At 43.3% G+C, this 16,246-nt stretch overlaps 1 long non-coding RNA gene across 1 annotated transcript; it reads right to left on the bottom strand.

The window, feature by feature from the left end:
* Nucleotides 1–1,896: 1,896 nt before the first annotated feature.
* On the bottom strand, nucleotides 1,897–16,029 carry LOC115474098. Its single transcript, XR_003942809.1, has 3 exons — nucleotides 16,018–16,029; nucleotides 7,686–7,690; nucleotides 1,897–1,990 (listed from the first exon to the last, which is right to left on the bottom strand). It is a non-coding gene; the product is annotated as an uncharacterized LOC115474098 (long non-coding RNA).
* Nucleotides 16,030–16,246: the final 217 nt, after the last annotated feature.

Below are 16,246 nucleotides of genomic sequence, written 5' to 3'. Positions count from 1 at the left end.
CTTTTCTTTATTTATAAACATTATGTCAAAGCATTTATAATAAAATCAGATTCCAGAGTTTACAACATGAATATAAAACACAATTACAAACTCTTGATTGAAAAACCATGCTTTAGTCAATTTTCTGTATTTTAACTAAACCTACTCCATTCCCATCTCTAAAGAGATGGAATTGCATCACATCAGGCTAAAATAACTAAACGCTGTTATTGCAGCTGCTGCTTAGACTTCAACCAAAGACAAAGTTTTTAATAACTTTTGATGTAAAGATTTTTTTTTTACCTCTACCACCTATAACATGGTTGCAACAATATAGCCAAATATTTTGAACATGCATTATTCAAACATCTGAGATTCATCGATAGTGTAAATTTAAATAGAACTGTTATCGGAAGTCAATGTAGGGACTGAAGCACTAGTCTAAAACCATCATATTTCTTTGTGTCCATAATCACTTTTGCTGCAGTGTACTGCACTAATTGCAGCCTTTAGCAGTTATAAATCATACCTTATATTTGCAGCAATCTATAGTGAGTCAGAGAATCCAAAATTATCTCCACTTCAACTGCAAATTCAGTACTTATACAAAAGGTATTTATGAGCAGTCTAGACAGTTTTTATTTTAAACACCATAAAACACGCAAATTAAAAAAAGGTTAAGGACTCACTGTTACAAAGTTACAAAATGTTCTTTATCACTGGAAGAAAACACATTATGAATCATGTCAGGACTAGCATTACTGGATTGAAAGTTAAAGATGAATCAATTGTTCTAATGTTACTTTGAAAGACCCAGAATTTTTCTGCTTAGCTTCATGATCAGTTTCTAATTTACAATGTGTTAAAGTTCAGTCTCTAAGGTAAAAATGTAATTAAAGAAAAAGAAGATTAAAAGGAAACATTTTTATTAAAATTCTGCTTTCAGTCACCTTGAAATGAAAAATCAGAAAAATATATTGCACACAAAAAAATCAATTCCTGTATTTATGCTGCCTTTGTTGAACATTCCTTCTGTTTTCTTCATTTCTTTTTCTTTATCATGCAAAGATATATAAAAGCAAAACAAAAAAAATCTGCTTAGCTTATGAATTAGTGTGTGCTCTTAGAACATGACTGCAGTTATGCTCACATATAGGGCCACTAATTCACATACCGAGGGGTAATCCTATGAAACGGGTGTTAATATTTAGGCACCAATGGGGGAATTCTATATATGCCCCAAAATTCTATATATGGCGCCTTTATTTCTGTGCAGAAAAAGAAGCAAAACAATGTGCATAACTTAATTGGTTAACTAGCTAATCAGCACTGTTTAATTGGATATTAACAAGCAATTATCAGCACTAATTGGCTTTTAAGATTTACACGCACAACTCACTAAGTATTTTCTGTAATGTGGTGTGCTTAAATTTTAAATTGCATAGTTGAAAAGGGGGCTTGGCCATGGGTGGGACATGGGCATTTCTAAAATCTATTCCCATTGTTATAGAATACACCCACTCTCCCCCGGATTTTATATAGCGTCCCTAGCGTTCCACGCCAAAATCCAAGTGGATTCTATAACAGTGTGTGTAACTTAATTAGCTTAATAAGCTAATCAGCATTGATAACAGCACTTAGCAAGCAATTATGAGCACTAATTGGCAATAATTAGAATTTACACACACAACACCCTAAGCATATTATTTAATGCACTGTGCCTAATATCTTACATATGCACGTAAAAAGGGGCATGGTTACAGGCAGGGAAATAGGCATGGGTGTTCTGAAATTTACATATGTAGTTATAGAATATGGTCAGTGTGCCTAAACTATGTGCCAGGATTTATGCCATGTTTTCATTGGCTTAAATGGACACACATAGTTATAGGCACTGGAATATCAACTGAACGTATTCTATGTATCACACCTAAATCTAGGTACTGCTTATAGAATACATTTAGGAGGAAATTGTTTCTACATGGATTTTTTAAGTACCATATATAGAATCCTCCCTCTGCACCTAATTTAGGCATTGGGACTCATGCCAAGTAAAACATGGCATAAATGGCCGCAACTAAATATGGTAACATGGAAAGGCGCTCAGCATATTCTATATACCACACAGAAATTTTAGTTTATCTAGAAAATATAGATGTACTTTTTAGAATATGCCTAGATGTATTTTTTTACTGCATGGAATTTTCAGATGTCATATATGTAGAATCTAGCCAATGGCAGCTAACATTAAGCATGGAAAAGCATTCTTACAAATGCAAGGTGCCAAAACGGGACTGAAATGGCAGATCCACACAAAAACACACTTATGCACCTATTTATAGAATAGTGTGTGTCTCTGCATGGATATCTGCAAAGGGGGGGGGGGCGTAAGGATGGGAGGGTCATGGATGGGTCATAGGCATTCTCTTAAGGCGTACTCAGTGCTATAGAATAGTGCAAGTCTATGCCCAACTTGCTCACCAGGATTTACACCTGATGTCAATTGATGTAACTTCTTGCATCCAAACTTTAGCGCAGATCCCAGTACATTTCGCTTTTCTATAAAGGGTACCCATCCCATAACACCCAATACAGTATACTGTTCAGTGACGATTTTTTGGCGCTGAATTTTGAGCACCGTATACTGAATCCAGCCCCAAATACATGCATAAATCACCAAAATACTGGCATGTACACATGTAATCCAGCTAGTCTGTAATGGTAGGCTGGATTATATAAAGTTGCACATCCACATTTCTAATTAGCAGGTAAATTTGGGCATGCAAGTTATGGAATGATGCTAGTTGAAGGGTCCTTTTCCCAAGCTGTGAGAAAAAAAGCCCCCAGACAAATATGGCCATGTGGTAAGAGAACTCTTACTGTGTGGCCATGTGCCAGAAGCCCATACTGCCACCCTTTGAGGTGGTGATAAGGGCTCCCCTGGTAACCCGGTAGTAACCAGGCAGCGAACGGCGATGCCAGATTACCATCGGGTTACCACCACACAAGTCATTTCCAGGGGTTATCTTTTTCCCCCAGAAACCCAGCGATTATGCTCTCTCCCCTGCTCCCTCCAGCCTCCCAGCGATTATGCTCTCTCCCCTGCTCCCTCCAGCCACCCAGCGATTATGCTCTCTCCCCTGCCCCCCCTCCTGCCACCCAGCAATTGTACTGTGTCCCCAGATTAGCTCCGTCGAAGCGACGGCGTTATTGAAAGCCCTGGCCATCCACAGAGTCAGCTTCAGAACGTTGGAGGTGAGTTCGTTCCCTCAGTCCTGTCTTCTGATTACCCGCCCTCGATGTCATCACGTTTTGACATGAGGGTGGGGCAAAGAGAGATGTGACACCGTTACGAACCCTTCACTGAAGCCACGGAATCAGCTTCAGAATGTTGGAGGTGCTTTTTATTATAGTAGATAGTTTATTTAAAAATTTGCTAAACCACTCTTTTTGACAGGCAGAACTAAGAGGTGTACAGACTATAAAAGAAAGAAAGGAACTCCATTATTCAATAGGAAAGATAACCAAGACTTTGAAAACAGAGATAAAGAAAAGAAAAAAAAAATTGGCATAGGAAAACAAGTTGCATGCCTGCCCAGTCAGTCAGGACTTCCATAGGCTTCTTGAAACAGCCATGTTTTCACCTCTGATTTGAAATTTTGAAATTAATGAATACTGCAGACATGAAGCAGTAAGTCATTCCAAATGTATGGTGCAAGAAGGAAAGAAGCACAATGTCTGGTCAACTCATGGTGTGCAGGTCTTGGTCCTGGAAGGTTCCCCATTCAGGGAACATAAAATTCGAGTTGGGGTATAAGGAATAGTAAGATTAGCTAAATATTCCACATTTCCTGCCCCATATGATGCTATGCAGGTAGAGAGCAGTTCTATAAAGAAGCACTTATATAATCACCTTAATGATGTATTTGTAAAGCCTGTAACAGAAAGTATGTACTTATTTTCCTTTTGAGAATACTAACACAATCAGGTACATTAGTCCACAAAAATCAGATATATTAGTCCACAAAATCATATACAGCGTAGTCCCAGAATACATGACAGACCTCATAGACTTTCCAATAAGAAACAAAGTCAGATCATCAAGATCCTACCTAACCCTACAGTACCCAAATTGCAAAGGACTGAAATACAAAACAACTTACGCAGCCGGCTTCTCCTACATAAGCGCACAACTATGGAATGGGCTCCCAAAAGCTGTGAAAACAATCCACGACCACTTGAACTTCAGGAAATCACTAAAAACCAACCTCTTCAAAAAGGCCTACACCAACGACCCCACATATCCCTCCTCACCTACCAACACAGCATGACTATGATCGAACAGGACAACACGAAATCTTCATCCATTCCGACTCTCCACTTATACCTCATACGATCACTATACAACTTTGTATTTGTTATCCACAGACTGGGCAAACGCCTTTGACAGTACTATGTAAGCCACATTGAGCCTGCAAATAGGTGGGAAAATGTGGGGTACAAATGCAACAAATAAATAAATATACACTCACATGTGGTTAGGTGCAAGCACTTATACCAGCTACAGAGCATTGTATACATTATTGTGCCTAGATTCTGGAGATATGTGCATAACTTATAGTATGTTATAAGTTATGTGCATGTGAACCCCATCCACACCTATGTGTCACCCAGACTCCTCCCATATTTCTGTCAACTGCAAACTATAGGGCACCTCTTACTAAGCAGCGGTAACAAGTGGCCTGTGATAGTTTGGATATGTGAAATTGGCATGCGCTTCGCCATTTTTTACTGAGGCTAGAAAAAAGGGCTTTTTTTTTTAAATGGGGCAGTATATGGCCGTATGCTAAAATTAAAAGGAGCACACAGTTATTTACTGCCTGAGCACTTACCACCACCTATTGACCTAGTGTAAATGTTCATGCCTAAAGCTGGAAGCTCTGCACATAAGTGACAGTATTCTATAACGTAAGTGTACAAAGACAAGACACCCTCCTTTATGGATAGGGCATCAGCACTTCACCCTCGACAATCTGGTTTTCGCCATTGTTTTAGCACTGACACTATTATTACAGCTGTTCTTAGTGAAGTTTAGGGTAATTTTGAATGGCACAATATAGTCTTGGCAATATCTCTTGATCTTTTCATGGCATTTGATGTAGTTGATCATTCATTGCTCCTCTCTCACATCTTCACTAGGGATAAGCACCAATGTAAACAGAATCTACCACAATGGCCTAGATCAGCGGTTCCAAAACTGTGTGCCGCGGCACCCTGGAGCACCACATTGAACTCTCTGGGGTGGCTGCAGTGCATCACTCCCTACTTTCCCCTCCTGCAAGTCCAGCACCTGCCGCTTCCTGCTTCTTCCCTCGCCTCCGCCACAGTGCTTGCAGCTTACATTTATGGGTCGTCCGTGATACACACAGGCACTGCGGGCACTTCCCTCTGCCACGTCCGGCCCTCGCAACAGGAAGTTACATCAGAGAGGGCCGGACGTGGCAGACTGGGAAGGCCCCAGAGTGCATGTGTGAATAGCGGACAGCCCAAAAATGTAAGCTGCAATCACTGCAGCAGCGGCGGGAGAAAGAGAAGAAAGCGGCAGCGATCCTGGACCTGCAAGAAGGAAGGTAGCAAGCGATGCTGGATTTAGGGAAGGCAGAGTCCTGCAGGGAAAGGGAGACCCATGTGGCGGGGTGTGTGTGTGTGTGTGTGCGGAGACCCATGTGGCCGGGAGGGGGGGGGGGGGTGCCGCAGAGACTCATGTGGCTGAAGGAGAAGCCGCAAATCGAGAAAAGTTTGGGAACCCCTGGCCTAGATATCTAAGTTGCACCCTGTTCATGACTCTTTTATTTGCAACTTACATATCACAGCCAATGGGACTTAGGTTATAAGAACTAAGGTCTTGATTTATTTTTTCTTTCACCTGATGTGTGTAGTTCTGTTGTTTTCTATGCCACTATCCAAGTTTTGTTTGATGTTTTTTCCTTCATTACTTTAGTATCATTTTCACCGGGGCACATGTATATATACAATAAGGGGTGAAGGTTTCAACATGGGCAACTGTTAAGAGATGTTATTTTACTCTTCACCCTGGTTATTAGTAGCCAGGTCTCATTGCATAAAATGGGACCTGTGCAAAAATAGCATGAGTGCTAAAAGAAAACAGTAGCCCACATTGATAATTATACCTCTAAGACTTAAACAAGTTGAATGAAGCATGTAAATGTTATGCTTTCTCTTGATGTACTTAATAAAAAGTATTTTGGAAAAAAGTTTATTTAATGTGAAAATAGATAAATTAAAACAGAACACTGACAACATTATTCTGAATCACATATTCAACTTTCAGCAGTTCAATGCAATGGATGTGCTTCCTTTGCAAATATTTGACAGGTGCCATTTTCCAAGGACAATGTAATGAAAATGCAAACATATAAATATATGAGATAGGAAATAGGATGACCTTAAAGTAGCTGATGAAACCAATTCTAGATATCCAGATTTCATTAAATACTCAAAACATCAATGTTTTTGCTTCAGAAAATCTTGCAACATTTCAGTTAAACACAGGGAGGCAGAAAGGGCAATAGAGGGTACATTTACGAAGGTGCATTAGCGTTTCTAACGCACCCTTAAATTTAAGGTGAGTTAAATGCTAACGCGCCTTTACATTTCTATGGGCGCATTAGCATTTAGTGTGCGTAAACCATTTACGTGCGTTAAAAATGCTAACGCACACATAGTGCACCTTAGTAAACATAGGAGTAAGACAGCAAAAACTCAAACACAGGATTACAGGGCTAGATTCTGTAAATAGCTCCCAAATTTCCTTGTTTACTAAGCCATGCTAGCGGCTGCTGTGCAATTATTCTGACACAGCCCATTCAGTTGTAATGGGCTGTGTCGGCATTGCCGCATGGCAGCCACTAGCACAGCTTAGTAAACAGGGGGGAAAGATAGGTTTCAAAATGATGCTCTTTAAGTTAGTATTCTGTAAGGTGTACTCTGTGTTACAGAATACTAGCTTAGTGCAGATTTCGCACCTGATTTTGGGCCTGAGCATTTACTGCCTGCTAGCAATTAGGCGCACAAATGCAGATATTCTATAACATTACACCTATTTTCTGGGCACAGCCCTGACCCACCTCAGCTCCATCCATGGTCACACCCCTTTTGGAGTTGCATGCTATGAAATTTAGGCATTCATGTTATAGAATAGGGTGTAGGGCAGATCTATGCAAAACTATTTAATGCCAATTAAGTGCTTGTTTATGTCAATAACAGATTGCAAGAATGCCAACTTTGTATGACCTATACAGAATCTGGGGGATAAAGGGCAATTCTATAATCTAGATGTCCACAATTAGAATACTTAAGTGTCCTCGTCCTATCCATGCAAACGTTTCCGGGATGTCTCCAATCTCATATCTATTCCCCTCCTCCCCCCCCCCCCTCTTCCCTCCCCTTCTCATGTGCACTGTGGAATGCCCACTCGGTCTGCAACAAACTTCCCTTCACCCACGATCTCTTCATCTCTCATTCCCTTCACCTGCTTGCCCTAACTGAAACCTGGCTCTCCCCTGATGACTCTGCCTCAGTTGCGGCTCTATGCCATGGAGGCTATCTCTTCTCCCACACTCCCCGCCTAGTTGGCCGCGGAGGAGGCGTCGGGTTACTACTCTCACCCTTCTGTAGTTTCCAACCCCTCCTCCTACCACAGTCTCACTGCTTCTCATCCTTTGAAGTCCACTCCATCCGTCTATTCTACCCGTTGCCACTCAGAGTGGCAGTCATTTACCGCCCCCCTGATAAATCCCTCTCTTCCTTCCTCACCGACTTCGATGCCTGGCTTTCTGTTTTTCTTGAACCCTCATCTCCATCCCTCATTCTCGGAGACTTTAACATACACGTTGATGACCCGTCCAACTCTCACGCTTCTCAGTTCCTCACTCTAACATCCTCCTTCAACCTCCAGCTGTGTTCCACCACCCCTACTCACCGTGATGGCCATTGCCTTGACCTCGTCCTCTCCTCTTCCGGCTCACCCTCCAATTTCCACGTCTCAGCTCTTCCTCTCTCTGATCATCACCTGATCACCTTCACACTTCTTCACCCTCCCCCTCAGCCCCGCCCAACATTAACCACTACTTCCAGGAATCTCCAGGCTATTGACCCTCCCACCTTATCATCTAGTATTTCTAATCTCCTCCCCTCCATCATGTCCTCCGAGTCTGTCAACGAGGCTGTCTCCACTTACAATGCCACTCTCTCCTCTGCTCTGGACACCCTTGCACCATCCACCTCCCATCCCACAAGGCATACTAATCCCCAGCCCTGGCTGACCCCTTGCATCCGTTACCTTTGCTCCTGTGCCCGATCTGCTGAATGCCTCTGGAGGAAATCTCGCACCCATTCAGATTTCCTTCACTACAAATTCATGCTATCCTCCTTCCAGTCCTCACTATTTCTTGCCAAACAGGACTATTACACCCAATTGACTAATTCTCTCAGCTCTAACCCTCGTCGTCTCTTCGCCACCCTCAACTCCCTCCTCAAAGCGCCCTTCGCACCCACACCCCCCCCCCTCGCTCTCTCCTCAATCACTGGCTGACTACTTCCGCGACAAGGTGCAAAAGATCAACCTTGAGTTCACTACCAAGCCACCTCCTCCTCTTCACCCTTCAACCCTCTCCCTCAACCAACCAACCCAGATCTCCTTCTCCTCCTTTCCTGATATCTCCGAGGAGGAAACCGCCTGCCTTCTTTCCTCCTCAAAATGCACCACTTGTTCCTCTGATCCCTTCTCCACCAACTTACTTAACAACATCTCTCCTACTATCACCCCCTCCATCTGTCATATCCTCAACCTCTCTATCTCCACTGCAACTGTCCCCGACACCTTCAAGCATACCGTAGTCACGCCACTCCTCAAAAAAACATCACTAGACTCTACCTGTCCCTCCAACTACCGCCCCATCTCCCTCCTACCCTTCCTCTCCAAGATACTTGAGCGCGCAGTCCACAGCCGCTGCCTTGATTTTCTCTCCTCTCATGCCATCCTAGATCCGCTTCAATCCGGTTTTCGCCCTCTTCACTCAACAGAAACAGCACTCTCTAAAGTCTGTAATGACCTGTTCCTTGCCAAATCCAGAGGCCACTACTCCATCCTCATCCTCCTCGATCTATCCGCCGCTTTTGACACTGTCAATCATGACTTACTTCTTCCCACACTGTCCTCATTTGGGTTCCAGGGCTCTGTCCTCTCCTGGTTCTCCTCCTATCTCTCCCACCGCACCTTCAAAGTTCACTCTCATGGATCTTCCTCCACCCCCATCCCCTTATCTGTTGGTGTTCCCCAGGGATCTGTCCTTGGACCCCTTCTCTTCTCAATCTACACCTCTTCCCTGGGCTCCCTGATCTCATCTCATGGTTTCCAGTATCATCTCTATGCTGATGACACCCAACTGTATCTCTCCACACCAGACATCACCGCGGAGACCCAGGCAAAGGTATCGGCCTGCTTATCTGACATTGCTGCCTGGATGTCCAACCGCCACCTGAAACTGAACATGTCCAAGACCGAGCTTATCGTCTTTCCACCAAAACCCACTTCTCCTCTTCCTCCACTTTCTATCTCAGTTGATAACACCCTCATCCTCCCCGTCTCATCTGCCCGCAACCTCGGAGTCATCTTTGACTCCTCTCTCTCCTTCTCTGCGCATATCCAGCAGATAGCCAAGACCTGTCGCTTCTTCCTCTTTAACATCAGCAAAATTCGCCCTTTCCTCTCTGAACACACCACCCGAACTCTCATCCACGCTCTCATTACCTCTCGCCTTGACTACTGCAACTTACTTCTCACTGGCCTCCCACTTAGCCATCTATCCCCCTTCAATCTGTTCAGAACTCTGCTGCACGTCTCATATTCCGCCAGAACCGATATACTCATATCACCCCTCTCCTCAGGTCACTTCACTGGCTTCCAATCAGATACCGCATTCAATTCAAGCTTCTCCTTCTTACCTACAAATGCACTCAGTCTGCTGCCCCTCACTATCTTTCTACCCTCATCTCCCCTTACGTTCCCGACCGTAACCTCCGTTCACAGGATAAATCCCTCCTCTCAGTACTCTTCTCCACCACCGCCAACTCCAGGCTCCACTCATTCTGCCTCGCCTCACCCTCTGCTTGGAACAACCTTCCTGAGCCCTTACGCCAAGCCCCCTCCCTGCCCGTCTTCAAGTCTTTACTTAAAGCCCACCTCTTCAATGCTGTGTTCGGCACCTAACCCTTACCGTTCAGTGAATCCAGACTGCCCCAATTTGACTGCCCCTATCGGACCGACCATTCACTTGTCTATTAGATTGTAAGCTCTTTGAGCAGGGACTGTCTCTCTTTGTTAAATTGTACAGCACTGCGTAACCCTAGTAGCGCTCTAGAAATGTTAAGTAGTAGTAGTAGTAGTAGTAGTAGTAGTAGTAGTAGTAGTAGTTTAGAATTCTTCCGCTTATGCACATATGTGCACATATACCCACATAAGTGCTAGCAGGGCACCTAAGCACTAGTCTGCAAATATTTGTTTAATATGCATAGTGCATATTTGCAAAGGAGGCATACACAAGGGTGAAGAATGAGAAGGACATAGGCAGGGCTCTCACAAACATATGTAACTTACAAAATACTATGAGGTATATGCAATCCTGCTGCATGTAGGCACCCATACTTAAACATGCTCTATGACTGGTATAACTGCAGGTGACTCACATGATAGACATGTCATTACTGGGTTATGCTTTTATTCTATAATGGCACCTGGACATTTAGATTACGTTATGGAATAGGAGTAGTATATCTCACCCCCTTTCGGCACACTACCTGATTTTGACAGGTGCCAGACCCGGGTTCTCAGCCAATCAGAAGAAAGGGCATGCCCAAGACATGCCCACTCTCTCTCAAGCCCTACTTATTCCCTACCCCACCCCGCTCCCTTTGATGACGTCAGCAGATATGACATTGTAGCCTCACCCAAGCCCAGCCCCTTTTGCACAACCCTGCCCATGTGGTGAATACTGTGTTGCCCCCACATGAGAGATTCTGAGAGGAATTCTTTTGAGAGTATATGGTAGATCTAGAGGGTGTTCTCGTTTTACAAGAGATGGAGGGGGTTTGGGGGCATGAGGTTTCACTGTGTTGACCAAGTGAATTTCCTACGAGCACTGGCTCGTATGTTATAGGGTGATATTCCAGATAAAAAGTTAACATTTTGAGATGTTAATTTTCTTTTTTATTTCTAATTTTTAAATATATTACAAGCCACAATACATAAAGAAAATGTGAGATGTTAATTTTCATTGAGTAACACAGTTTACAATGTTTAATGCAGGCTGTGTTATTTACTTTGTATAATAATGATCACCTTTGCATGCATTTAATGTGCATTACAATAAAATATTTTGTGTTGAGCTGAATTATTGGCAAATAATGTAACATATATTAATTAGCAAATAGCATACAGCATATATTCCCTGGGATTCTTGTAATAGAAATTGTAAACTGCATAATCGCCTCAGGGATCACTTGCGGTATATCAAGTGCTGAAAATAAAATAATTAAATAAATAGTTGAAAAGGGGGCTTAGCCAGGGGTGGTACGTGGCCATTTCTAAAATCTGTGTGTTATTATAGAATACACCCCTGAATTCTATATAGTATGCCTAGAGATCCACGCTGAAATCGGTGCAGATTCATTAACAGTGCAGCAAAGGGCGACAAAAATGATAGCGGGGATGGGACGACTTCTCTATGAAGAAAGACTAAGGACGCTAGGGATTTTCAGCTTGGAGAAGAGACGGCTGAGGGGAGACATGATAGAGGTATATAAAATAATGAGTGGAGTGGAACAGGTGGATGTGAAGCGTCTGTTCATGCTTTCCAAAAATACTAGGACTAGGGGGCATGCGATGAAACTACAGTGTAGTAAATTTAAAACAAATAGGAGAAAATGTTTCTTCACCCAACGCATAATTAAACTCTGGAATTCATTGCTGGAGAATATGGTGAAGGCGGTTAGCTTGGAGTTTAAAAGAGGGTTGGACGGTTTCCTAAAGGACAAGTCCATAGACCGCTACTAAATGGACTTGGGAAAAATCCACAATTTCAGGAATAACTTGTATAAAATGTTTGTACGTTTGGGTAGCTTGCCAGGTGCCCTTGGCTTGGATTGGCCGCTGTCGGGTCAGGATGCTGGGTTCGATGGACCTTTGGTCTTTTCCCAGTATGGCATTACTTATGTACTTATGTAACAATGCACACAACTCAATTGGCTTAATATGCTAATGAGCACTGATAAAAGCACTTAACAAGCAATAATGAGCACTAATTGACACTGATTAGAATTTAGGTGCAGAACTCGCTAAGTGCATTCTGTAATGATGTGCGCCAAACTTCTAACATGCGCAGGCATAAAGGGGCATGGTTATGGGCAGGGAAATGGGCATTTCATGTGCATTCTGAAATATATGTGCCTACTTATAGAATATGGCTCAGTGCGCCTAAATCTCTGTGCTGGGATTTCTGCCACATTTTCGTTGGTGTAAATGGATGCATGTAGCTTTAGGAGCTAAAATATCAACTAAGCATATTCTATTAATAGTGCCTAAATCTAGGTGCTGATTATAGAATACACTTAGTCAGCCCTGATTTCGGTGCCAATTTTTTAGGCACCATATACAGAAAATCCCCCTCTGTACCTAATTTAGGCATCAGGAGCTACACCAAGTAAAACATGGCGTAAATAGCCGTGACTAAATTTGGTCATATGGAGAGGTGCTCGGCATATTCTATATACCGCGTGGAAATTTAAGCCTATAAAATTTGGGCATACTTTAGAGAATAAACCTAGGCATATTTCTTTTCTGTACAAAATTTTCAGGCACCATATATAGAATCTAGCCTATTAATACAAACATAAAGCTTAGTATATAGAACTCATGGAGGGGCATAATCGAACGCGAACGCCCATCTCCATGAGCAACTATCTCCGAGGATGGGTCCGCGAAGGGGCGGGACAAACCATATTTTCGAAAAAGATGGGTGTCCATCTTTTGTTTCGATAATGCGGTTGGTACCGGGCAAATTCATCGGATTTGGGCGGATTTGAGCTGGGTGGTATTCGGTGTGCACCAAACTCGGAATTACCGCCAGGTGCACGTGCTCACCCGGCCGTAACGCTGATTTGGCGCACACAACCCGTGCGTTAGCCCTCCCGCACCTTTGTAAAAGGGCCCCATAATTTGCTATTATCTTTGTTGTATAATTTGTACTAATACCCTTTAGAAAAGCTAATTCATAGTTTTTGAATTTGGGACTCAGTGTGTCAGCTCATATAACCAGCTGTTGATTCAATATTAGGACAGAAGTGGAAATGGTTCATTCAAAAATGGAGACCTCAGACTCCAGGAAAACTAACTTTGTCAGAAAGGGGGATATGTCAACGAGCTGGATGGGAACATCTGAGGGAAGTAGAAAAGCAGTGGACAAAATTGAAAGTAAATCAGCCTGAGGACCTGGGGAATTTGCTGGCTTATTTGTCACCAGTTGGATGTTGGATGACTGAAAATCGTCTGAAATTGAATGCTGAAAAAATTGTGGGACTGCATGAAGAGGTAGTATTCCTTTTGCTTCCAGAAGGATCTCAATGAATGTTCGGTGATGGATTTGGTCTATTAACTGGAAAGTACTTTACAGGTTTTACATAAAGCTTTGACAGGATAACTTCAGCAAAGAATGTATTATTAAGAGACAAGTGTCTGCTCCCTCATATTCTACAGATAGTCATTTCTTGAAAAAAATGAAAGTGCAATTTGGAATGCCATTGGCGTAAATTACATTCTGAAGAGCACAAGGCTTTTACCAGGATTTCAGAAAAATATACAAAGATGTGATAATACTAGTGAAAAATATTTCTTTTGTGCTCAGATTGCAAAAGTAGAGAACAATTTGAGAGAATTATTCTATTCTTAGTATCAAATTGTATGCTGCTTTGGAAAAGGGTTGTTGCTTTGAGTGAAACCTGTAATATTAATGCAAATAATTTAACAGCCAGTGCCCAAATGCAACAAGGGTATGTGTAACTTACTGTGTTGTAGAAGTTGCATGCATAAGTGGCAACCCTACCCATACTCCTCCCATGCTGCACCCATGAGAATGTTCCATTGTATTATACTCCATGCTGCTTATGCCACTGCCCTTACAGAATAGTGTCTAGGTGTTTTGCTGCCACTTATACATGGCCTGTGTAGTGATAACCCGGTGGTAATCAGGCATCGCTGCACGCTGCCCAATCACAGCTGGGTTAGCTCTGGAGCCCTTATCGCCACCTCAATGGGCTCCCTGCTGCATGGACATGCGGTAAGAGTTCTTTCAGTGCATGGCCATGTGTGCTGGGGGCTCTTTTACCTATTGCAGTAAAAAGGGGCCTAGCACACGGGAAAAATGACCCCCGCCACTAACACAGGCCCTTTTTCCCACAGCTTGGTAAAAGGACCTCTAATTTTGTTAATTAATTTGCAGTAATTGTAATATTTTACAATTGTAAACTCCCCAAACATAGTGGTAAAAAGGGCCACACTATGTTTGGGGAGTTTACTTTTCGTTCTTTGCACCTAGAAATGAATTTTCAAAGGGAAAATCTTCAGAAAATGTTCCTTTGAAAATTAGCTTGCAGGCTCACTGATATAAAGTATCCATGAGCCCATATGCTAAACGGGTTGGAGGTTGGTCTGCAAATAGGTCAGCCATCCTTTTACAATAGTTGCACAATTTAGTGCATGCTCATATGTCTTCAGTAAAAATCAGCCTCTTTGGTTGTCTTGTTTCTATTGAAAACTATCCAGCTTATAATCGAAAGAGAAAAACGCCTATATTTCGACCCAAATCGGGAGATGGGCGTTTTTCTCGCAAAGGCGCCCAAATCAGTATAATCGAAAGCCGATTTTGGGCGTTTCCAACTGCATTCCGTCGCGGAAAAGAATAAAATTGATGGGGGCGTGTCGAAGGCGGGATTGGGGCGTGGTTATCAGCCAAGGAGAGATAGGCGTCTTTAGCTGATAATCGAAAAAAAAAGGCGTTTTTACCGCGATTTTGGGTCACTTTTTTGGACCCTTTTTTTTCACGAACAAGTCCCAAAAAAAGTGCCCCAACTGCCCAGATGACTACTGGAGGGAATCGGGGATGACATCCCCGGACTCCCCCAATGGTCACTAACCCCCTCCCACCAAAAAAAACCCCACTTTAAAAACTTTTTTCCCAGCCTGTATGCCAACCTCAAATGCCGTACCCACCTCCATGACAGCAGAATGTGTCCGATCCTCTCACAGCCTTTCCTTGGGTCAGATGTGGTTCTCGGGTGCACTACAGGGTCACATCAGCATTGCATTGTGGTGGGTGTAGGGTATTGGGCTCCGTGATTTCATTAGCTTGTGTTACAGTTTCACGATGTTGGTAGTTGGTAGGCTCTTCTCCTATGGTGCTTTTCCCCCTGCCTACTGGGTCAGATTATGCCCTGTTGTGTTTCCTGTTGTAGTCCATGCAGTAGTGGCCATTTTTGTAAGCCAGTTTTAGTTCCCTTTCCTGTGTTAGCCATGTTAGACAATGTAGTTCTTACCTTGAATGTGGCTGAAAGAGGGCATTGTACAGCATTCTGCCAGCTCTGACCTACTGCTAATCTCAGTACCAGGGAGACTCGTTGCTAGTGGGGCACAACCTCTGCAGTTAACTGTGAGTAAACATGCTTATTCCAATAAAGGACGTTTTCGGAGAGATTAGTCTTCAGGTGTGAACTGGTGTGCCAATGTTATATAGCAGCAACCAGTCCTAGAGGCCTGCGTGTATGCAGGTCCCTGGAGCACTTTTAGTGGGTACCGCAGTGCACTTCAGGCAGGTGGACCCAGGCCCATCCCCCCCACCTGCAACACTTGTGCTGGTAAATGGGAGGCCTCCAAAACCCACTGTACCCACATGTAGGTGCCCCCTTCACCCCTAAGAGCTATGGTAGTGTTGTACATTTGTAGTGGGTTTGGGGGGAGGGGGGTTGGGAGCTCAGCACACGTGGTAAGGGAGCTATGCATGTGGGAGCTTTTTCTGAAGTCCACCGCACTGACCTAGGGTGCCCAGTTGGTGTCCTGGCATATCAGGGGGGTACTACCGATCCTGGCCCCTCCCACGACCAAATGGCTCGGATTAGGACGTTTTTGAGCTGGGCGTTT

Source organism: Microcaecilia unicolor, chromosome 7, assembly GCF_901765095.1.
Source record: "Microcaecilia unicolor chromosome 7, aMicUni1.1, whole genome shotgun sequence".
In the NCBI taxonomy this organism is placed as follows: domain Eukaryota; kingdom Metazoa; phylum Chordata; class Amphibia; order Gymnophiona; family Siphonopidae; genus Microcaecilia; species Microcaecilia unicolor.
This window is presented reverse-complemented; position numbering and strand designations above follow the sequence as displayed.